Below are 26,103 nucleotides of genomic sequence, written 5' to 3' on the forward strand. Positions count from 1 at the left end.
GATTCAAGGCTAAGTGTGACAGTTTCAGACGCCAAGGATTGGATATTGATACAAATATGGAAGCCGCTGTTCAGGACCTCATGAGAGGTATGCAAGAGCTAACCACTGAAGTACAGAACCTTAAAGCCGAAAATGCAGCATTGAAACAGATTGTGCTCTCCAGGGATTCCGCGTTCCAAGAAAGTGCCATGGTCAGGGGCATAGTGGACACATATGATGTAACCACCAAGGCACTACTTTCCTTCCTTGATTCATGTTTAGTGCACGTTACTTTCAAACCATACAACTTCTCTACACCCAGGGCCAAAGAGGGATTTATAATCTCTCATCTTTCGGGAAACGCATTGGCCTGGTCAACTCCCTTAGTAAATTCAGGGGACCCACTCCTGGACAACTATGAGGGATTCGTGGACGCTCTTAAAACCATGTTTGACTGACCAGAACAAGTATACAGTGCCCAAGATAAGTTATTGGAATTCCATCAAGGCACTCAATATATGTTGTCTTATGTTACCCGTTTCAAACAATTGGCAAAGGAGGCTGATTGGACACCAGAAGCCTGTTTCACGTTGTTTCGTCGAGGATTGAATGGTGAAATCAAGGATGAACTCACCAGAGTGGCGTGCCCAAGTTCCTTCCAGGCTTTATTCGATTTGTCTTTGAAAATCGATTTCCGCATCCAGGAAAGAAAGGCAGAAAAGAAGAAAACACGCTCTGTGCTAGCAAGAGCTCCCTTGGATTATCCTAGTACAAAGGAGGCAGCTCCTACTTCTTCGCCAGATCCTGATCCTATGCAACTTGGTTCCTTACGGGGACCCATTTCTTCGCAAGAAAGAACAAGTCGAATCAATACTGGACTTTGCATGTATTGTGCTTCTGACAAACACCTTGTAAGAAATTGCCCAATAGCTCCACCTGAGCGTTCGGGAAATGCCAGCTCCCGATCTTGAACGGAGCCCAGCTTCGGGAGAAAGGTATTTGCTCCAAATCTTCTCCAAGCGAAAGCAGTCAACTCACAAATAGCTTGGTGATTCTTCAGGTGTTCCTGTCAATTACCAATAAGGAAAAGCACCCCGTCCTGGCCCTGGTAGATTGTGGAGCAATGGGCATATTCCTGGACCATGATTGGGCTCTGAAACACAATATCCCCCGAAAATCCAAGGATATCATACAGGCAGTCGAAGGAATCGATGGGAAACCATTATCTTCAGGGCCCATAACTCAGCAAACTACGGAATTGCTACTAACAATAAACAACCATCAGGAGGCTCTGCACTTCGACATTATAAAAGCTGATCATTACCTGATGGTTCTAGGCATGTCTTGGCTTCAAAGACACAACCCATATATCAACTGGACAGCAGGTTCCTTGTTTCTAGGGTCAGAATATTGTCTTTCACATTGCCTGTCTGTCACGACCCTCGCCCAAAACCCCCTCTGGCAAACCCATTGGCCAGGTGGAGTCAGGACTCGGGCCTCTAGAGCCTGGCATCCTCTTCAAAAGCCCTCATGGGGCTAGTCCTGGCGCCTACGGCGCCAGGCTCATACACCATCAAAAACAATGTGCTTGGGAACTACTTTATTTTATTGTCAGCCAACATGGAGGCATCCACATAGCTTGGTTCCTAAGAACCAAGCTATGCGGTCTAGTGTTTTGGGTGTGGTAGCCTAGGGACTACTTTACCTGGACTATTTTGTTGGGGCTATTTAAACCACACCCGAGCAAGACAACACACTTCGCGTTACTTTGCAGCTTTCAACGTGACGCTCACCGTGTCCAGCTATTCTCTCGAACCTCTGAGAAGCAGAATCTGCAAGGAGACAAAAGGAACATCATTAGCAGCAGCATCTTACCTGCAGTCTTCATCTTTAAACACTTGCAGCTACTGAGAACAGCTCCCTGGAATCTGCACGCCTCCGGACAGAACGACGTGAAAGAGGAAGATAGCGGCAACATTAAAGAAAGCAGTAGAGACATTTACAAATTACGAACTGCTCAAAAGGCTTACCTGGCTGGTCGCCTCTCGGCTGGCACCGCTCCGGACATTCCACTCGAGCTGAAGAACACTGCGACCTACAAGGAAGGAAAACACAGGTTAGCAAAGGCAAGACTTTGCAGCGCTGCGCATAGCGCTTACTTTAGTGAGTCCCCCAGCAGCTTTGCTGGATTTTTGGGGTTTGTTTTTTTCTCCTGCTAAGAGTGAGACTCTTTTCCTCCCACTCTTAGGCATGATTTGAGGTATGTCTTTGACTTATTGTGTGCTTATCGGCTATGGGGTCTTTTTACTCCATAGGGTATCATCTGTTTTAGTGTACGTGTTACACAGCTCCTTCAGTGCAGTAACACATGGGTGTCATAGTGACCCCCAAACATAGACTCCATACCCTGGGACTGACTACTGTCTCCCAGGGCATGTAAAGTCACCATTGGCTTTACTAGTCCAAAATTGTGAACAGAACCAGTACAAACCATCATATTGTGGAAGTACTGGAAGGGGTTAATTTGATTGCCCCTGGGTCTGTTTCCAAGGGGGCACTGTCCAGTCCCCCCTTGTCGAGTTTCTGGCTGGTGGCAGTGGTTACCACGCAAAATATTCCACCAGAATATTTCCTATGGGATTTTCCCATTGATTTTAAACGCACCACTTTTTGGTGCAAAGGTAAAGATACCGCCGGTTTATTTATTTAATATAAAATCACCGGTTGGGTCTTTTCGCCAGAACTCTTTTCCAAAATGGCGTTTGTGTCCGTCTCTGTAACTCCAACCAAGGTCGGGCCCTTAGTTCCACTTTTTGGCGGGCTTCTCCACAGAAGCCCTCCAACTGGTGCCACTCTGTCTGGGTTCCACAGGATGTGTGGGTGGGGAATTGGCACCCTGGACTGCGTTGCCTTAGCAACCCAACTCACACTCTGTTTTGATTGGCCCAGTGGTGAGCCGCCCGGCTCTGGCAAACCCAGCTGGCTTTTGGGGCTGGAACTTCAGAAGTCGCCACAGGACCTAAGAAATCCGAAGAGGGGAGAAGCTGAGCCATCTGCAATGGTGACACCACCGGTGGAGCCCTGCTGCAACGACCTCACCACTTTCCCGACGACAAGAGAAGATCTTCTGCTGTAAGAGTCTTCTCCTTTTGAGCTGGTGGGGACAACCAGTTCGCCATTCGCCTTCCAGGACGTCCCTTGGTCGAATCGCCCGTGCCAAGCACCCCGGCAGCTGGATAGCCAAGCTTGACCACTGTGACCGCGAATAAAAGGAATGCACCTTTTAACTGAACGAACTCCGCAGCTGGTCTCTTCCATGGGCAGTGCAACGACTCCAAGTTTCCTGCTTGACGAGATCTTCCCCTTCCCTGGTCGAAGCCATGAACTGCACCCGCTGCCAGGAACAACTGCCACCGCTGGAGCTTCCTCACTCTTTAACGTACTGTGTTCCGCCTGGCCTCCCTTTTCTGCGGATTGCTAAAGGTGACCCTTAAATCCTTGGCTTTCCAACTGGGTTGGCCCCCAGACCTTCTAACTTTATCTTTTGCATCAAACCAACCTCCTTTGAACATTTCTGCAAAGACTTGAGTGCTTTTTAAACTGTGTTATCTTGGGCACATGTCGCCTTGCTCCATTTAAAGTGGGCCTGGCCTATGAACTTTGGCTCTACAGTAGACTCTGCCTTCACTAACTTGCTGTGGTCTTAGAAAAGTGTTGGGAACTGTTTTATTTTCATGACCTGCCTTTTTCTCCCCCTTTAACTTAATTATTGGAGTGCCATCTAAGTTACGAACTCACATCTGTTTTTAGAAATAGTGGTGTTTTGACCTAGACTTGTCTAATAACTATTAAGGGAGGTGTGTATACTTTATCTGACTGTGTTTGAACTTGCTTTCATTCAGAGGGCTTAGTGTATTTCCTAAAGTGTGTTTTAAATAAATAATTATATACTTTTGATACCAAGCTCTGGTCATTGTTTGCTTGCTCTACTGTGTTTTTAGCCCTAATGTGTATCCTCTGTATACTGCCCTACTCATCTTGAGAGAAGTCTGACTGCTCAGCCACAGCTACCAGGTAAATCTGGTTGGTGCAGACTGCTACCAATTGGGTTTACTGCTTACTCCTGTAGTCTTAATCTTATTGCAGTGTTCCCCAAGGGAACTGCACAGGATTCTGCCTAACAATATCGCTCTTAATGCGCCATCATTTACCAGCGGGGCTCAACCAAGCCAGTTCGCCGCGCTGAAGCTCCGCATACCTAAGGGAAAAAAAAGAGACATTTTAAACAAGAAAGGCATGCATGATAGCAATAAAACTAAAGAACAGCAATAAGACCAACCTGAACAATATCAAACGGGCTGGCGTCAGTGAAGCAACTGGACCGCACTCGCCCATGAAAGACAACGCGCCCCCGCAAAGAAGGCAGGACGGAGAGCACGCCTCAATCTACCACAAGGTGAGGAGAGGGCTCCATAGGGACTGAAATCATACGGGGATGGAGGGAGGATACTTACCCCAGTCGGTCAGTCTTGAACACAGTCCTCCTGTATTTTCAGGCAGAACCTTCCCTGCAGACCACATCAGGGAAAAGCTGAGAAGCATACTAGCAAGTAACTCGGCTGGGTGGCGTCCCTGTGGATACCAGGTGAGCTTAACAGAACGTGAAGCCTACCATAACAAATCCACCTGGGCGCCATGGAGACATCAGAAATGGACCAATTGGCCCAATTACTAGTAAAGCTTCGTGCTGAGGTTCATTCTGCCCGACAAGAGACTAATGCCCTCCGGAGAGACATAATAGTGACCAAAGAACGCACTGAAGAGATTATCAGGCAATACTTGCAATAACAGGCAGGACAGACGCCTCTACCTGGAAGCAATCCAACGATGCAAAACCCCGCCATACCACCCACTCCGGTACAGATCACGTTACCTGGAACAGTGCCCCTGGCACCACCAGAAAGGTTCTCAGACGACCCACGAAGTATGGAGCATTCATTAATCAGTGCCGCCTTCATTTTCTTTGTAGGCCTGGAGCATTTCCAAACGACCAAGCTCGGTATCTTTGGTTTTATCATACCTGAGTGGTAGTGCAGCAGATTGGTCGGTGCCATTGGTAACCCATGACGATCCTCTATTACATCACTTTCGGGGATTCCAGAGAGAAATGGAAAAACCTTTTGCTCGCCATACCCAGGAACAAGCAGTAGACAATGAACTCTTGTCCCTCCGACAGGGGAATCAGGTCTTGTTAACGTACATTGCTACCTTCAACAGACTGGTTGCCGAAGCTAGGTGGCCAGAAAACAAATGAACAACGTTATTCCATCGAGGCTTACGAGGCAAATTAAAGGACGTCTTAGACCATGTGGCTGATCTACCCAGAGACTGTGCAGAATTCATAAATCTGGTCATGCAGCTAGACCACCGGTTGCAGGACTGAAAGGCAGACCGGTCTAAGATGGACCGCGGACCGTGTATGTTCGACCAAGGGAAAACACACCCTGTGTACCTGAAAATGCTGTAGAACCCATGCAGATTGGAAGGATACGGACTCCATTAACAAAACAAGAGCGGGACGAAAGAAGACAACAACAGCTTTGTTTGTATTGTGGGAAACCAGGACATTTCCTGAAGGACTGTCCAGTAAAACCCCCAAGAAGAACAGTCGGGGCCACAGAGAAGGATGAAGCTAAGGAATCGGAAAACTACCAAGCTCGACAAACGTAGAGGTCAGTTTGTAGAGTGAGAAGAAAGAGCTGCTAACCTCGCGCTTTGCAATACCAGTGATCTTAATTAACCACCAACAGTCATCAAGAATGCATGCCGTTGAAGCATACATCGATAGCGGAGCAGTTGGAAATTATATTGATCAAGAACTGGCAGCAGAGATGGGGCTTCCTTTGTGTTCTAAGCCAACTATGGACAAAGTAACCACCGTGGATGGGACAGAAATCGCTTCCGGACCAGTAACCCAGTGCACAGCCAGGATAACCTTGCTGTGCCAGGACAGACATCGGGAGTCTATTTCATTTGATCTCATCAAGGCACCTAAGTTCAGGCTAATACTAGGGATGCCATGGTTGGTTGCTCACAACCCTTTGATAGACTGGTGGGCACGAAAACTAACCGTCCCCGGTGACTGCTCCCCTGCCTGCTATTACCAAGAGGAGAAACCCGACGTCTGTATCCCCATGACTCCCGGAGCGACAGTATCAACCCTGGGAGCAACTAATACCTTGCCAAGTGAATACCATGATTTCCAGGATGTTTTCCGAAAGGACCAAGCCAATACATTGCCGCCGCACAGGCTCTATGACTGTCAGATCGACCTTGTTCCTGGTGCACAAATCCCTTGCGGCAGGATCTACGCTCTCACAGAACCAGAAAACCTTCATTTGAAATCCTGTTTAGACCAGTACCTTGCAAACGGATTTATCCATCCTTCAAAGTCCCCCGCAGCCAGTCCTTTGTTCTTCATACCGAAAAAGGAAGGAGACTTGAGAACCTGTATTGACTACCGCGCATTGAACCAGATCACTGTGAAGAACCACTACCCCTTGCCACGTATCCCTGAGGTGCTAGACCAAGTTAAAGATGCCCAGATTTATACCAAATTGGACCTTCGAGGAGCGTACCACCTGGTCCGAGTCAGAAAAGCAGATGAATGGAAAACCGCCTTCTGTACTAAGTACGGCTTGTTTGAATATCAAGTCATGCCCTTCGGGTTATGCAACGCTCCTGCAGCATTCCAATAGTTCATGAATGACGTCTTAAGAGAGTTAATTGATGTGTGCGCCATAGTGTACATAGACGACATCTTAGCATACTCAGCCTCGGAACAAGATCATGTCAGGCACATACGTTCAGTCCTCACCAAGCTCCGTCAACATCGCTTGTTTTTCACGTCACCTAAATAGAATTTCTTGGTTTTATCTTTATTCCAGGAGGCATCAGAATGGACGTGCACAAGGTAGATGCCATTCTGAAATGGCCTTCACCGACGCCTCTGAAAGGGGTACAAAGCATGCTGGGCTTTGCGAACTTCTACCGCCGGTTCATCCCAGACTTCTCTCAGGTTGTGCACCCAATCACAGTACTATTATGAAAAAACAATAAAAAGTTTGCTTGGACCGAAGAAGCAGAAGGAGCCTTTCAGGAACTTAAATGAAGGTTTACCTCTGCTCCAATCCTGCGACATCCTCGTCCAGACCTCCCTTATGACATTGAAACTGATGCGTCCAGTCTCGCAATGGGGGCTGTCCTTTCACAGAGAGACCCGGAAACTGGCCAGCTACATCCTGTGGCCTTCTGGTCGAAAAAGTTCTCACCTCCAGTGATTAATTATGCCATCATGGATAAGGAACTCCTGGCTATCAAATCTGTCTTTAAAGCCTGCAGGCACTACCTTCTGGGGGCCAGTCACACCATTACAGTCATCACAGACCACCGAAACCTACAATATCTCAAAACAGCCAAGGCCCAGTCCTCGCGCCAATTACGGTGGGCCCTTTTCTTAGCCGAATATGATTATGTAATCACATTTCGACCAGGATCAGAAATGGTAAGGCGGATGCCTGATCTAGCATGGGCATAGATGAAATAGTATATACAACTCCACACCCAGTACCCATTAAACCTCAAGACAAACTCCTGGGTATCATGACAGCCTTAACACAAGCAGAACTACGAAAAGAAATCCAACGGACAATGAATCCTGATGCCTACCTCGCATGGCAAACTGAAGGAGAACAATATACCATCAAGGACCATCTACCCTTTTTAGGGATCGCCTATATGTACCCAAGAAGGAATTACAACAGCATATTATTTCAAACTATCATGATTCACTGATCGAAGGGTAACCTGGGATCGCCAAAACCCTAGCTAAGGTGAAAGAGAACTTTTGGTGGCCTACCTGGCGTAAGGACACCATTCAGTATATTCAGTCCTGTGATGTCTGTGCACAAAATAAATCACAGAAACAAAAACCATCTGGTCTCCTACAACCATTGGACATTCCTCCAGTTCCATGGCACACTCTTTCCCTTGACTTCATCACTGATCTACCTCCAAGATAAGGGTTCAACACCATCGTTGTAGTTGTGGACTTATTCTCGAAGATTGCCCATTTTATTCCTCTCAAAGGCCTCCCCAACGCAGCCACTTTAGCCAAAGTGTTCCTGGAGGGCGTGGAAAAGCTACATGGCTTCCCTTCGGTTCTAGTCTCTGATCGAGGCAGCCAGTTTGTTTCAAACTTCTGGAAAAAATGTTGTGCAATGGCGCAGATCGACGTTCGGCTATCTACCAGTCACCATCCCCAAACTGACACTAAACCGAGAGAACCAATCAGACACTCGAGCAATATTTACAGTGCATGCTGCACCACGAACAAAGGAATTGGAAAGACCTACTATGGATAGCCGAATATGCATATAACAATTCTTTGCATTCAAGCACGGGACAAACTCCCTTCTATACCCTTTATGGCAGACATCCACGTACCTCTGAACTAGACCTTCCAGCCAGCTTGGAAATGTCAGCGGTAAAGACTCTACACACAACCATTACTCAGGCTTTCAAAAGGGCAAAGGAACACCTTATTCATGCCAAAGAAAAACAAAAGAGATTTGTGACCAACACCGGAAAAAGGCCCCTGATTATCAAGTAGGAGACAAAGTTTGGTTAACCGCTAAATTCGTACCCATCAAGGGAACCCAGACCTTTCATCCCAGATTCTTAGGGCCCTATACTATTAAGGCAATTATCAACCCAGCAGCCATGAAACTCGATTTACCACCTAATCTACACATCCACCCGGTATTCCATGTGTCCCTCCTGAAACCAATGCAACCCGGCACACGGATTGGGACACCACCTAAGCCCATACTTGTTGACGGAGAACCAGAATTCGAAGTCAAAGATATCTTGGACTCTAAATACTCTAGGACCAAGCTATATTATCTCATCGATTGGAAAGGATTTGGACCACAAGATAGATCCCGGTTGCCCAGTGAGAATATCCACGCACCAGGTCTAATCAGGAAATTCTATAGGAACTTCCCAACCAAACCTGGGCCAGACAGAAGGAACACCATGGGAGGGGCCTTAGAGGGGAGTGCTGTCACGACCCTCGCCCAAAACCACCTCTGGCAAACCCATATGCCAGGTGGAGTCAGGACTCGGGCCTCTAGAGCCTGGCATCCTCTTCTAAAGCCCTCATGGGGCCAGTCCTGGCGCCTATGGCGCCAGGCTCGTACACCATGAAAAACAATGTGCTTGCTAACTACTTTATTGTATTGTCAGCCAACATGGAGGCATCCACATAGCTTGGTTCCTAAGAACCAAGCTATGCGGTCTAATGTTTTGGGTGTGATAGCCTAGGGACTACTTTACCTGGACTATTTTGTTGGGGCTATTTAAACCACACCTGAGCAAGACAACACGCTTTGCGTTACTTTGCAGCTTGCAACGTGACGCTCACCGTGTCCAGCTATTCCCTCGAACCTCGGAGAAGCAGAACCTGCAAGGGGACAAAAGGAACATCATTAGCAGCAGCATCTTACCTGCAGTCTTCATCTTTAAACACTTGAAGCTACTGAGAACAGCTTCCTGGAATCTGCACGCCTCCAGGACAGAATGACCTGAAAGAGGAAGATAGCGGCAACATTAAAGAAAGCAGTAGAGACATTTACAAATTACGAACTGCTCAAAAGGCTTACCTGGCTGGTCGCCTTTCGGCTGGAACCACTCCGGACATTCCACTCGCGCTGAAGAACACCGTGACCTAAAAGGAAGGAAAACACAGGTTAGCAAAGGCAAGACTTCGCAGCGCTGCGCATAGCGCTTACTTACCGCATCATAGCGCTCTTAATGTGCCATCATTTACCGGCGGGGCTCAACCAAGCCAGTTCGCCGCACTGAAGCTCTGCATACCTAAGGGAGAAAAAAGAGACATTTTAAACAAGAAAGGCATGCATGATAGCAACAAAACTAAAAAACAGCAATAAGACCGACCTGAACAATATCAAACGGGCCGGCGTCAGTGAAGCAATTGGACGGCACTCGCCCATGAAAGATAACGCGCCCCTGCAAAGAAGGCAGGAGGGAGAGCACACCTAAATCTACCACAAGGTGAGGAGAGGGCGCCAGAGGGACTGAAATCATACAGGGGTGGAGGGAGGATACTTACCCCAGTCGGTCAGTCTTGAACACAGTCCTCCTGTATTTTCAGGCAGAACCTTCCCCGCAGACCACATCAGGGCAAAGCTAAGAAGCATACCAGCAAGTAACCCGGCTGGGTGGCGTCCCTATGGATACCAGGTGAGCGTAACACTGTCCCAGGGTATGCAACCCATTTCCTCAGAAACTCTGAAATCCAAGAAATCGTCCATTAGTGTGTCTAACATTACCCAGGTGCCTGAGACATATCAGCAATTTTCAGATGTATTCTCATCAGATATCGTTCAAGCATTACCTCCCCATCGTCCTGAAGATTGTGCCATCGAAACTGACGAATCTGCAGTCAAACCATTTGGAAGGATGTTCGAACTTTCTGAACCTGAGAAGAGAGCTCTACGTGAATACTTGGATACAATCTCTCCAACTGAACCATTTGCCCTTCTAAGTCCCCTGAAGGGGTGTCCTTATTCTTTGTTCCTAAGAAAGATACCAAGGAACTTCGACCCAGCCTGGACTACCGGGGTCTTAATCAGAGCACTTGTGGGGACCATTATCCGTTGCCACTCCTTTCAGATATCCTGGAAGCAGTTTGCGGCGCCGTTATTTTTACCAAACTTGATCTGCGTGACGCCTACCATCTGATCCGGATAAGGGAATGCGATCAGTGAAAACTGCCTTCAGGACACCCTTCGGCCATTTCGAGTATCTAGTGATGCCATTCGGTTTATCTAACGCTCCAGCAGTTTTTCAGTGCTTTATGGAGAGAGTATTCTCAGACATGCTATTCCTTTTTGTTATCATCTATCTGGACGACATCCTAAACTACGTCAAGAACATTTGTCTCTGATCTTACAACGTTTACGAGAGAATAAACTACTGGTTAAGCCAGAGAAGTGTATTTTTCATGTTCCTACTGTTCATTATCTGGGTTTCGTCTTAGGTCCTCAAGGAATTGAAATGGATCCTGCCAAAGTCGACTCAATCCTTTCGTGGCCGACACCCACATCAGTATAACAAATACAATCACTCCTGGGACTTGCAAACTTTTATTGGAAATTCATTCTTACCTTTTCTGCTATTGTACAGCCTATAGTTGCATTACTGAAGAAAGATGTTCCTTTCAACTGGACAAATCACCAAGTATCCGCCTTCCAAGAATTAAAGCAAAAGTTTACCCAAGGACCCATCCTGGCTCAACCTGACATCAACAAACCCTTCCTGGTGGAAACCGATTCCTCGGATTACGCCATAGGGGCTGTTCTGAAAGAAGAATATGAAGATAAGAAAGAACATCCCATTGCTTATCTTTCTCGTACTCTGAATTCTAGCGAAACATATTACTCAGTGCTGGAGAAGGAATTGATTGCCATCCGTCAGGCTTTTACCAAATGGCTTCATCTGCTCTTGGGTGCCAAGTTTCCAATTCAAGTTCGGACTGCTCATCGGAATTTACAGGTCCTTCAGTCCTTGGAGCGTAGAAACAGTTGTCAGGCTCCCTAGGCCTTCTTTTTTGCCCAATACCAGTTTCATATACACCATGTACCAGGAACAACCAACATTATTGCTGACGCCTTATCCAGACGACCTGACTATGAATCTGATTAAACCTGTGCCCTTCCAAAGATGTTTCCCGAGTCTGTCTTTATAGCCCAGGCCAATACTTTATTGGATACCATCCGCACAGAAACCCCACCCTCAGATCCGTGGAAGGAATATACTAAGACAAACAGTTGGGTTCTCACGGCTAAAGACGGTTACCTTTTCAAGGACAAGTGCCTGGTTATACCTACACAAGAATTAAGATCCAAGATAATAAACCTCTGTCATGATATCTTCCATTCTGGACATCGGGGCATTACGGCAACTCTTAGACTCATTCAGAGGAACTTTTGGTGGCCCAGAATGGCCGATGATATAAAAGCATACATCCAAGCCTGCGCTGTCTGTAGTCCGAATAAGTGTGACAATAAGAAATCAGCTGGTCTTCTGTATCAAACTACATTACCGGACCAACCTTGGGAGACAATTGCCACTGACTTTATTGTGGAATTACCTCCGTCCAAGGGCTTCACAACCATTATGGTTACCATCGACCTGTTTTCGCATATGGCCCATTTCATTCCCTTGGAAAAGCTACCCTAGCACAATAAATGGCAGGGATTTTCTTAAGCCATATCTTCAGACTTCATGGCCTCCCTTCCAAAATCATTTCTGACCGCGGCCCTCAATACATTTCGAAATTCTGAAAGTACTTGTGCAAGATGTTGGGTATTCAACGTGCCTTGTCTTCAGGATATCATCCTCAAACCAATGGGATAACAGAACGAGTAAATCAGACACTTGAACAATACCTACGATGCTTTGCCTCTAAGGTCCAGGATGATTGGTCTGTGTTGATTCCAGTGGCTGAATTTGCTTATAACAACTCTCACCATGCTACCATTAAGACCAGTCTGTTCTTTTGCTCCCAAGGATTTCATCCATCCGTCCGACCTACAGTCCTGCCTCACTCCACCCAGGTTCAACCGGTCGATTCCTGGATAGAGCACTTGGTCACATTACACAAGAATGTTAAAGGACATTTGGAAAAGGCCAGGATGGACGTCAAACGATATGCTGATACCAGGAGAAGACCCAGTCCCAAATATGCCATCGGCGACAAGGTCTGGCTTTCCCCTAGACTCTTACCTCGACACTTAAAACCCAACAAGTTGGCTCCATGTTTCTATGGGCCTTTTGCGATAAAAGAAATCATCAACCCTGTAGCCTTCTGACTACAATTACCAGATTCATGGAAAAAGATCCATCCCGTTTTTCAGACATCCTTGCTAAAACCTTATTCTCAAACCACCAGGACCACTCCTCAACCTACCCCCGTACTTAACAATGAACAAGTCGAATTTGAAGTTTCCAGGATTTGTGACTCCAGATATAGAAGGGTTCAACTACAATATTTATTGGAATGGAAGGGATATCCACCCAGTGAACGTACTTGGGAACCAATGTCCAACATTAATGCCCCCTGGTTGCTACGACGATTCCACTTAACCCATCCAGGCAAACCAGGTGGATCGCAGTTTAAGAGGGGGCATGTTTCAGCCCTTTCTGGACTACGTGGTCCATAAGACACTGCAACATACCCACAAGAGTAATTCCAACATGGCCGACGCCAGTGCAGAGCTACCGCTCTAGTGTTTCCAAGGATTCGCCATCTCCTTAAAAATAGACGCGCTCCCGCGGCCCCCGCGGCTCTGCGCGTCTCAACGCTACCTTTCCGAACTATCGGCAAGAGTTTGTCATACTTTCCCTCTTTTTCGTGCTATCACCTTGTTAGCGCATTCTATCCTTCCAGGTAGTTTTCAAGTCCCATCCACGCCTCCTGCTGTAATTCCCCCGCGGTCCTCCTTCCAGGGGCCCCTACTGGGCTGTTGCGCACTCGTTCCCTACCTGCCATCGGTACGAGTTCTGGTTCCCTCCTTGCTTCCTTCCTCCCGGGACTTTTTACCTGATCCTTCCTGGAGTTCTGAACACACACTTAACTACTGTTGGATTCCTACCTGCACACTGGCGACTGAGGACACTCGCCCGTGTTTTTACAAGACCCGAGTCGTTCGGAAGAAAGAAAAACCCCAGATCAAGACTTCAAAAGATAAACAGGTGAGATTCAAGGCTAAGTGTGACAGGAGGAGCCCATTCATCCCAGAGCCGACGGGTGACCATGGAGGATCATCCGGCGTCCGCAGCGCTGGTGGATTGAGGAGATAGGGTAGGATAGTGTTATTTTGGGGGAAGATGTAACATTGTGCCTAGTGTCAGGTGACACTGGCACGTTCAAAACATGTGGGGCATGTGATCCAAGAGAAAGTGGCCACGCCCGGCACAGAAATAAGTCAGTTCTTGCCAGTTCTCTATGTGTGCAGGTATCCATATTGCCTGGCTGCAAACGCGTGTGTCCAAATGTAGTATCATGGCCCACAAGCTGACATTGGTGACGGGGTAGCTGCAACCCACATAAGTGCCCCCCCTCCAGTCATAATTTACCGTGCAGTGCGCAGCGGTGGAGAGGACCGCTACTGGCCCGGCACGCAGCTGCGCCGCGCCCCGTGGGGATCACGAGCTAACAGAGGCAGACTGAAAAATAAATGCAGCAGATAGAGGAATGAATGGGGCAAATAGAGCAGTGAATGAGGCAGGCTGAGCATTGAATAATGAATAAGTCAGGATGAGCACTGAATGGAGCAGCCTGAGCATTACGTGGGGTAGAATGAGCAGTGAGCTGTAACAGTGAGTGGTGGATGCAACAGTGAGACCCGTGATGAGGGTAGGCTTAGCAGTGAATGGACATTAAGTAAGGAATGAGTGGACAGCAGTGAATGATGCAGTATAACTCGGTAGTACTTGCCAGGGGGGCAGCCTCCGAGCCAATGAGGAGGCTCGTAACGGGGCATTTCCAGATGGTAATCCCGCCGCTCCGAGCCTCCTCAGGGCTGGAGGCTGCCATCTTCCGCACTGGGAAACAAGGTAAGTGCTCCCCACCCCCAATACACAGATTACCCCCACTTAACTTCATTTTGTATCCTTCTCAGGAGCTGACGCGCTGGCAACACTGCCCTGCGTGTCCACTTCTGATCTGGCACATGCCACCATGGAAAGGAAGAAGGGACTACTTGTAGTCCCTTCGCGTCTTTCCATGGCGGAAATTGTTTTTGTTTACTTTTTCCCCAAATTTTTTTATGGCTGCCATGGAAATGGAGAAGGGACTACTTGGCCATTTTGGTTGTTTACTTTTTTCAAAAACTATTTTCAATGGCTGCCATGGAAAGGGAGAACAGACTTAATTTCCCCTTCCTTGGTGGCCATTTTAATCTTTATGTTTTCAGTTTCAAAATGCCAAAGGATTTCACAACTGAAAAAATATTGCTTTTAGTAACCCAGAGTTACGGGCCAGGATACTAATTAGGCAATAAGCCCCTCACAAGGGGGTATTACCACTTCAGGTAATTCGCTGGGGTCTGAGCTACGGCCTTTGCTTCACTCAAGCCTGTCACTATGGACCCCCTGGGCTCGTGGCTGATTGCCTAATTAATAAGGCAGGTTGGCCAGTTAATGCCTACAATATTTTTCTCTTGATGTTTATTATTAGGCTTAGGCATAGCACAAGTAAGGACATTGATTCTGGGGAGATGATAATAGGTAAAAGTTGCTACTCATTTTCCATATTAGATTAATTCCAAAGTCTTTCTTCGTATTAATATAGTACCTTTTCTGGAAGATGTGATGAAAGGTAAAATATTAATTTACAGAACGGTGTTGCACGTCGTAATCTTTTTTAGGACATTTTGTCACTGACACTAAGATTGCTAGCCTAACTCCCAGACGTCATGGTGAACGCGGGCAGGTTTATATCTCATGACACACTATTTCTTACTCTCCTGCCCAGGCTAAAGGTATTGAATGATTTAAATTAAAGGGTTAAGGGATCGCAGCGAGCAGAGTTGTGCTGACGTCCAACAGTGCGCTTAGTCACACAACTGTCACAGTCATTTATCTCCCAGTTTTGCCCACGTCACAACAGGATGCCAACAGATGCACCTCCCAGAGTTGGCAGTCCATAGGAGAGTGAGGCATATTGCTCATGTCCCCTGTGCCTCGCACACCTCGGGGGTGCCCCACTCTTTGAGGCCTACACACAATCATAGATGTAAGGAGTCCCCGGGGTTCCTCTGCCGCATTTCTCTTGCCCAACCCATTGTTTGTGACAGTTGTACTGTTTTTCTAGGAAAACACCAGTATTGCAGGTAGGCACGTGGTTCTCCTATTGCCTCTCCTGTTCTCCCACTTCCCTGCTTTTCTTCCTTGTCCTGGTGTCTAAATTTCCAGGCCAAGAACCACGACATTGAGAAAGTGCTGCATCTATGGGTGGACTAGGAACCAAAAGAGGCCCTGGAAACAATTTTCAAAGTGACCCCATATTACACGTTTTCAACAAGCCCAACCGTGTTGTTATGTGGGAACGGACGGACAAAGGCAGCCCCCTGAACAAGCCGTGTGTGTTTTCGCTCCCTGGTTCTTTTGGTTTTTATCTTTACTAGTATCGGGTCATGCTTTGTTGTTGTTGTTACTACTTTGTAAAAACAGTGTCGCAGTTTATGGTCACCTAATCACTCCCCGTGGCGAGATATTAAATGTGCATTTGACCTTCGTATAGAATTCCCGTGACTGTGCATACGGAGGGATCCTGTGCCTCTGAACTTTTGGTGATTAGCACTGGGGCTTATAGTGCGAATGTCTGGCTGAGCTGCATTTTCTTGGAGTGCGCCTGATGCAAGTCTCTAGTGAGGTTCCTTGTTTGTACTGCTTTGGATTGGCCTGATATACATGGAAAAGATTATCTATTTGACCTCGATGCGGATACTGGCTGCTAGCATGCCTCGTTCGAATGCAGAAATTACAGAGTTAGCACAAATCCCAGCTTCACCCCTTCACCCTTTCACCAATGTGTGATCCTGACCATCTCATTTAATCTTGTATTGCCGAACCTGTCAATATTGCCAGTCCCAAAACCTTTCAAAATGGTCAGCCCTTCCGAATGATTTCCTTCTCATGGTATGATCTTCATAAAAGCCTTATTCATGGTTTCACTGTGTTAATAGTGAGCATATTTATATCGCACACCACAGGCATTTGTTCCTTTGATAACTAATGGCAACACTATTTGAAAACCATATCCCACTTCTAATCTCAGTCAGTCTGGATAAAGACATCTTCCTGGTAGCTTCTAATCTGATTCCACTATCCATGCTACAGGATGTGTAACGTTCTCATTCCTTCCAATTGGTGGTCTGTCCATGCATGAACACTTTTACATTCTGTGAGGCAGCTAATGTGAGTTATCTGTCTATTATGGGTTACATGTACCTTTTACATACAGTCCTGCATTAAAACTACATCTACCTTCCTGGATGTTATTGATAAAAAAAGTATCCTGTATGTACTAGAACAGTAACCCATTTGTAGACAGCTAATGTTGGTCTTCAAATGCTACTTGTTTATCATTCTGGGGGTCGGGGCGTGACCAGTATTCTTGATCTCTTAATCCCTTCGGTTTGGTGGAGGGGGGCCCAAAGAAGTCCGTGCCCAGGGCCCCAAAAGCACTTAAGATGGCCCGGCGTGCAGTTAGAACCATCACTAAGGCCATGACATTGGCCCTCATTACGACCCTGGCGGAGAGGGGTTTACGCCAGCGTAATGCATGGCGTACCTCTCCGCCAGACTACGACATTCCGTAGCGCCATGGTGATTTTTACGCCTGCTTTTTGCAGGCGGAAAAATCCATGGCGCTACGGGACTTGTTGTTAATTACGCCACCGTAATTTACGGTGGCGTAATTAACGCCTTCCCCACTCCCATTATACCCTATGGGGCAAAAATGGGAATGGGGAAGGGTAAATGGGGATTGGGGACTTACCGCCCCGCCAACCTCGGAATGGGGCGGTAAGTCCGCCAACCCCCATGGCGGTGTTGGCAGCTCTGCGCCATGGTCCATGGTGCAAATTGCACCATGGACCTCCGCCAGGGTCGTAATGAGGGCCATTGTGTTTTGCTGCCAAGACACCCTGGCCACCCATTGTATGGGTAATTATCTACTCAGGGCATGGAGACTTAGACATATTACAAGTGTGTGATGACGATGGATCGTCCTTGGAACTTCATGCTTTGTATATGTCATAATGTTCGGTTTCCTTTGTGTTAAATAGGGTAGCGAGAATCATGGGCCCTATGCAAAAGAACATACAACTAAGGTATTAAAGGAATGGTTCGGTCAGAAATTTTTATTGGCCCTACGGGTCAGCCATGTGTTTTTAAGCCGAAATCACTCGATATTAGAAACATTTCCTATAGACCTTACCCAAGTTTCCGTCCATTAAACGCACGTGAAAACAAGCAGCAGGGCGCATCCATTTTGTGATAACCCTATCACTTGCCCCATCGCCCTGGGTGACCTGCTTTTGCAGCACTAAATCATATCCCCCGCCCCTGAGCCTGTCATCAGCAGACGCTTACCGCCCATTTCACAACGCCAAAGCACTTCTCGTGTCAACATTCGCTGCGCTTCAGCTAATGACGTGTCGCCATGGAAATGGCAGGATGCCTCTTTACTCAAAGTAAAACAGAGAGAGGAATGGAATCGAAAATCTGCTGCTGTGTGTTGTGAAACGGTCCGTTTATACTTATTGAGTATTCTGTGACTCGTTTCTGTGCTCTGGTCAGCTACCTTCGCCGCTTGTAGTCCGTGTCAACACCTGTACCATCGCTATAAATTATTTTAGTTTGTTTACCACTCAATGGCTACAATAATGCCCTACATGTACGAGCTCGAGTATACCGGGGAGGAACTACTGGAAAGGGAAACATGCGAAACGATGGGGCTTCAGACGGCAGTTGGCAGGACGAATCAACGGATGAAGACACTGGACCTAGTCGCATGGACGGTGTTTCCACCTGGTGCACATGCAATCGGTGCGAGCTAATGCCAACCGAGGACGAGAACTGCTGCTGCTGTGAAAACTCGGGATGCGTGGCCTACATTTCGGAAGGCGAGCCACGGCTGCAATGCATCACCGAGCTGCCAGACTTCAGGGCAGCCTGCCTTACACGGTCTGTGTTGAGAATAATGATGGTGCTTATGCACGAACTTCGCGCAACTGTTCGTCCTCGTAATCTGAGTAACGAGTAAGTATACTATGGTTGTGATGGCGCTACTATTTCATGGTCGTCTCCTATATTTAAAATTACATATACATTTCATTGTAACGCATGAAAGTCGTTCAATAGTGTGCAGTGTCTAGACTGCATTTGTCCGAGCAGAATGCCATTAGTTACAAGAATTTTCATTGACAACAAAGGTTTAATAAACATATCTTGGTCAATTAAAAACAGTTTGTATCATTCTTTTTCACAGGTGGTACAGGCTGGTGGCCTATCGTTCCTTTACATGGTGGCTTCGCGGGAGGCTTGGACACCGCGTTCGAAGAGTAATACCCGCCTGTGCCGTTGCTGCCATAAGACAAACTTTCCCCAGTGACAGCGGTCAGTACAGGGGATTTTCCCTCGCTGTGCTGCAACCTGACCTGTAGAATGTGTAAAGTTTTGTGTTTTTGTGCCATCAAAATAAGAAACAAAATAAAACACCAAATATATTTTAACAACGGTTGTTTTGATTTTTTAAATGAATCAAGTGTGTCTCCATTCAAGAGTCTTCCTGTGCCTTGCCTGCACGCACACCGGCCCATCCACCCCACCCCCCTATCAAAGGAAGTTCGCACCCGGGGCTAGGCGCTGCCATGGTGTGCTGTCAGGGGCGATAACGGCCAAGGTGCCAAACACCATGTACACTTCAAAGCTGTCTATCGTTCATGGGTGATTATTCCCATGTCCACCTTCAGACCCCGTGTCTCCGGCCAGGATGCCCCCCTCACGCTGGCCGCCCCCTGCAATCCACATAAGTGTGTCTCCATTCAGCAGTCTTCCTGTGCCTTGCCTGCATGCCCACCGGCCCATCCACCCCCCCCATCAAAGGCAGTTCGCGCCAGTGGATGCGTGCTGCCATGTGGCGCTGTCAGGGGACAAACCAAATGGCCAAGGTGCCAAACAGCATGTACACTTCAAAAGGTATCCCACGCCCAGGGGCCATCGCTCATATGGCCTCCTCAGGCCCCGTGTCTCCGGCAGGTATGCCCCCTCACGCTGGCCGCCCCCTGCAATCCACATAAGTGTGTCTCCATTCAGCAGTCTTCCTGTGCCTTATCTGCACGCCCCAGGCCCATCCATCCTACCCCCTCTATCAAAGGCGGTTCGTGCCAGTGGATGCGCGCTGCCATGGGGGGCTGTCAGGGGCGCAAACGGCCAAGGTGCCAACCAGCATGTACACTTCAAAAGGTATCCCACGCCCAGGGGCCATCGCTCACATGGCCTCCTCAGACCCCGTGTCTCCGGCCAGGATCCCCCCCAGAAGCCCCCCGTCACGCTGGCCACCCCCCGGCAAACCACATAATAGCACGACATATACACGTCATTCATTCACAAACACACCCCTGTCTCTAATACTTTATAAACCACTTGATATGTCTCATGAGAACATCTTTGTGCTTTGCAAGTCAACTCCTGAACTTGCTACCTGAGAACCACTGAGATCGATGGTAATCTGCTCGTCGTCGTGCTATCTGTGAACTTCTGTGAGCGCTTCGAGCAAACTCGTCAGTGTGCTAGCTGTGGCCATCTACCTGTTCACTTGCCACAAACTACTGGGCTTGCTGAATCTAACTGTTTGTTGGTCAAGGTAAGGCCATGTATCACAGTCATATTTCGGTCATTTTTAAATTTCTATCTATTTGCGAGTAGAGTACTGAATAGTGCTATGTTCATTGGTCTCATTATTATTTACTTGAGTTTCTATTTATTTTCATCTGTGTAAATTGTCATCGAATTGCATCCTTTCTGGGTTGTGTCTATAATGTAAGCATGTTTCCTTCTCGTGCAAGACAGTACATCCAAGGGACGAGTCACATGTTCAGAGTTTAGTTCCATCATTTTTTAATTTGTGAAAGTAATGCAAATACTAAGCCACACTTGATGAACTGGTATAGTTCCGGTGACCAAAACAAACCTGGCATTGAACATGGTATGGTTCATTTACCTTTTTATGACATTTTTATTCATCAAGGTTTTATAATAATCTTGATATTTACTTTTCAGAATTTTCAACCAATGCCTGCCTGTTCGATTAGCGGTTGCCCTTCGAAGACCCATGCTAAATCTGAATGCACTACAATGTATGTATTCCCTAAAACTGTTGATCCAATAAGAGAATGGGTCAGACATTGCGGATATCCACTGGATGAGCTTGAAAGTAGAGTCCAACAAGTCTTTGAGGACAAGAGGGGTGATAGATACCGCATCTGCAGCCGGCACTTTTCCTCTAACATGTACGCCACATCTTGGGTAACAAAGAAGAATAAACGGCGAACGACACAAAAATTGCTTGCAAACGCTATTCCAACTCTATTCGTCCACATTCCTACACTGGTGAGTCAAGTGTCCGGATTTAGCTTTAGGCCTTGCAGTATTGTGTAGGTAGCTGAATGGATTAATTGATATTTTAGGTGTTGTGTCCCTTGTAATACTTTCGATATTGATGTGAGTGTATAGCTTTTTGAATAATGACATTTATCAATAAATTATTTTTCGATTTTATAACCCCCAAAGGAAATCTATTTATGGGCACAGGGAACTGTGCTATATTGCACATTTTCAATAGCATTATTCTCAAGTATTCTGTCGGCTTACATGGCAATTTTTAATATTGGCATTTCATTATCAAACAATAATTTACCTTTACAACTGCTTGACTATCCACTGAATTTGAAGCAAGAACATTCTACATCCGTGATGTGCATGCAGTTATCAACCACTTCTAGCACGTATCAGGTAATCTTAGTTAGCTTTTCCGCTACAGACTTGTTTTATGCATGTCAAGTAATAGTTTTTATGTATCGTGTAATTATTTTACTGAATGTTTGGTTAGTGCTTTCCAATTTATATACACCTTAGTTGTCGTCCCCTGGTGTTTGTTTTCAGTTATAATTAGTGTTATCCATACTAATGCAAGTACTGTCTTTCAGGGAGATGCTGAAGCTTCCACCACATTGACAACATCCATAGATATTCTTCAGCAGCACGAGGTATGGATACTGACAGCTCCATCGAACTAGATCCTCAGAGCTGGAATACTTGTCGTTTGATTGTTCTACACAATGTTTCATTCGTGGTTAGCCATTGATATGTACCTGTGCGGTCGACCCCAGGTGTGTGTTATGTTTTCACTATTGTAATCCTCACTAATGCAAGTGCTATGTTTCAGGCAGTTGATGGAGCGTCAACCCCTGCACTTGATGCGGAGCCTGACATTCAAGTAATTCCAGGGGAAGTAGAAGCGGGACCATGCGTATACGAATCGGCGCAACAGCTTTCGGAAGTGCGCACTACATTTAAAACATCCATAGATATTCTTCAGCAGCACGAGGTATGGATACTGACAGCTCCATCGAGCGTGATCATATAACGTGATTCCATTTGCTATACTTTCTTCCTTATTAACGCAAGTACTGTGTTTCAGGGAGACGACGGAGCTTCCTCTACAATCACAACATCCCATTTAGATGATGCAGATGTAAGTAAATCAGAGAAATAAGTCGATTAAATCGGATCATATTTAGATATCCATTGATTCTTTTAGAGAATGCATCATTTGTGATTATCTCTTTATATGTACCTGTGCCGTCGACACCAAGTGTGTGTTATGTTTACAATATTGAAAACCATACTAATGCAAGTACTGTGTTTCAGGGAGACGACGGAGCTTCCTCTACAATCACAACATCCCTTGTAGATGATGCAGATGTAAATAAATCGGAGAAATAAGTCGATTAAATCGGATCATATTTAGATATCCATTGATTCTTTTAGACAATGCATCATTTGTGGTTATCTCTTTATATGTACCTGTGCAGTCGACACCAAGTGTGTGTTATGTTTACAATATTGAAAACCATACTAATGCAAGTACTGTGTTTCAGGGAGACGACAGAGCTTCCTCTACAATCACAAGATCCCTTGTAGATGATGCAGATGTAAAGAAATCAGAGAAATAAGTCGATTAAATCGGATCATATTTAGATATCCATTGATTCTTTTAGACAATGCATCATTTGTGGTTATCTCTTTATATGTACCTGTGCCTGTTGACACCAAGTGTGTGTTATGTTTACAATATTGAACTAATGCAAGTACTGTGTTTCAGGGAGTTGCTGAGGCGCCCTCTCCAATAAAATCATTCATGGCAGTCTATGCGGAGCCAGAGGTATGGATACTGACAGGTCCATCAAACTACATCATCAGAGCTCGGAAACTTGACGTTTGATTGTTCAACACAATGTTTAATTCGTGTTTCGCTATTGAGATATACCTGTGTAGTCGTCCTCACATGTGTTTTATGTTTCCAATATTGTGATACATAGTAATGAAAGTACTATGTTTCAGGGAGTCGATGGAGCGTCATTCCGTGCTGTCTATGCGGATCCAGAAAATATAGTCGTTGCAGTGCAAGAGGATGGGAAGACATGCAGAAACGAATCGGAGCAACAGCGTGCAGATGTTGAAGTTCGAGTGAAGAAAGTTGCAAAGAAAAGAAACAAAAATAAGGTTAGTTACAAACAGGTCATGTTTTTAGAAATTGTTTTGTGCTGGGGACTATATTATGTTTTTTTTCTGTCAATTGTACTATACTTTATCTTGTGTTTAAACTGAAAATCCCTTTTCCAATCTGTCCTCTAGTTACCCGTGGGTGTACAAACTATACATACACAGACAGTGAAACAAATGAGAGATGTTTTTTGCCAGACCATTTACACTATGGAGGAACTATTAATTCAGGCGTGGCGTGTTCAGACTCGAGATGCTCATGTCCAATGGCCAGAAAATGAATTGAATGTGTCTGGGGAATCCAGTAAAGTTTTATTGGACCATTGCTACAGTGCAACTGCACCACCACAAGAAGATGATACTGGATGTATTGAAGATAGGTCTGAAGTAGTCGCAGATCAATTCACACAATCTACACCAGCAAAAGAAATGCCACCCAAGAAGCTGTCTACATTGTTGTGTTCTCCCATCAATGTTCAAGCAACAGATGTTTAAATGACAGAGAATGAACCAGCAGCACTATTCACCGACGCATCAGAACCTGATATCAGCGATATTAGTTTCAATTGTGGTGATATGTCCGCAACAATGCAGTCTGAAACAACTGAGATGCAGGATGACAGTCTAATGAAAGAGAGCAAATACATAGTATTCGACAGTTGTTTGATGGATATTATAAGTATGCTGAAATGTGGGTATTCTGTTAGAGGGGAAGTATGTGGGAAGCCATTGATTCAAGCGACTCGTCAAACACAAGGCAGTAACGTCAAAATACATGCACCTGTACATTACATCATACGTTCTCATGGACTGCACAACCGATGCTGGGGAAACTGCCAGCAGGCAATCTACTGTGTGCAGCTGCCTCACTTTTGAGTGGGTCCAGTTTTAGAAAGTTAGAGTCTTTCTTTCAGTTTGTGGGACTCCATTTCATTTCTAAAACGCAGTACTACAAATTCCAACATGATTATCTAATTCCGGCCATTAGTGATGCCTGGAAAATTGAACAATTGTCTCTAGAAAGTACATTCGAAGGCAAACGATTCAGGCTAGCCGGCGATGGACAGTGCGACAGCCCTGCATTTTCTGCCAAGTACTGCACCTACCACTATCAGGACATGGACAGTAAGAAAATTGTGTGTTCGGTGGTCGTGCAGGTGTCCCAATGTAAATCCTCAGTGGCCATGGAGAAACTAGGATTTATAAAATCATTGGAATATCTACAATCGAGGGGAATGCACATCGGCCTCATAGCCACGGACAGACACGTTTCAATAGTCAAGACAATGAGAGAGCAGTTCCACATATTAAACATCAATTTGACGTATGGCATCTTGCTAAATCAATCAATAAGAAAATCTCGGCTGCAGCGAAAAAAATGGTTTGGAAAGTATTTCACAGTGGTCCCAGTCTATCAGCAACCATCTTTGGTGGAGCTCCAAAACTTGTGAAGGGTCAGTGGAAATCCTACTTGAAAAATGGCGGTCACTGATGCACCACTGTACCAACGTTCACCTCTGGACAGAAAACCAACATTTCCACCAATGTGAACATGGCCCTTTGTCCACAGAGGAGGCACGGAAGAAGAAGTGGTTGATTCCATCTTCACCTACTCACAATGCCATTGAGAAGATTGTTTTTGATAAAACTCTATCAAGAGATTTGAGGGGACTGACAGAATTCTGTCACACAGGAGGTTTGGAGGTGTTCCACAATATGTGCCTAAAGTACAGGCCAAAGCGATTGCATTTCGGCATACAGGACATTAAACATAGGACTCTACTAGCGGTCTTGGCCCATAACGAGAATGTGTGCCGTGAACAATCTAGGACTACGGGAAATGTAGGGATGCTTCGCTACACTACGGCCTTTGCAAAAAGAAGTAAGAAATGGGTGGTGAAACCAGTATATGAGGAAATAAAGTTCGACTTTGTTAAAGGCCTTATTGTTAATGTACTAGAGAAGCACAGACATGGAATTTCGACTGATTCTGTGCGGAGCACTGATGCATTGCCACCAAACATTGCCACTGTGCCATGTCCACTCAAAGCAGAGCTCATTGACAAGTACAAATCCCAGTTTAAATCATTGTAATCTGATTGTCTTTTTGAAAAAAATGTTATTGTACAGTGTACATACAAAGTATGCTAACCCTAACCCCTCCCTTCACCATCCTCGGTGGCGAACAACCTGGGTGTCATCTTTGACTTCGCTCTCTATTCACCTCATATCGCTGACCTTGTCAATATGTGTATGTATATATTTTTGTTGCTGTAACTAAGCTTCGCAATCTCATGTAAATGCTGCACACTGTTAACTGAGGGGAGGCTTGCGCATTGCAAATAATAAAACAAACAAACAATAAATCTCACTTTCAACTCAACTCCTTGGGTACTTTATACTTTTCCTGACCTTCCCCCAAAAAGTCAATGTCTCCATAGTTATGGTTCTCTAGGGCTGCAAAGCTCGCGGACAACGAGGACAAAATTAGGGGGCTTAGAACGCGCCAAGCGAGGCGTTGCAGATGGGAGAGAAGCCAGTTTGCATTAGCACATTGAGGCCTAGTAGAAAGATGGAGTCGAAAATTCAAGTTCTCACAGATGGCTTTACACGGGATGTTGCAAAGTAAGAATGTATGCTCATGCAGAGTGAAGGTCAGCGGTTTTGATTTATTGCTCGTGG

Source organism: Ambystoma mexicanum, chromosome 8 (genome assembly GCF_040938575.1).
Source record: "Ambystoma mexicanum isolate Mex_15411 chromosome 8, UKY_AmexF1_1, whole genome shotgun sequence".
NCBI classification, from domain to species: Eukaryota; Metazoa; Chordata; class Amphibia; order Caudata; family Ambystomatidae; genus Ambystoma; species Ambystoma mexicanum.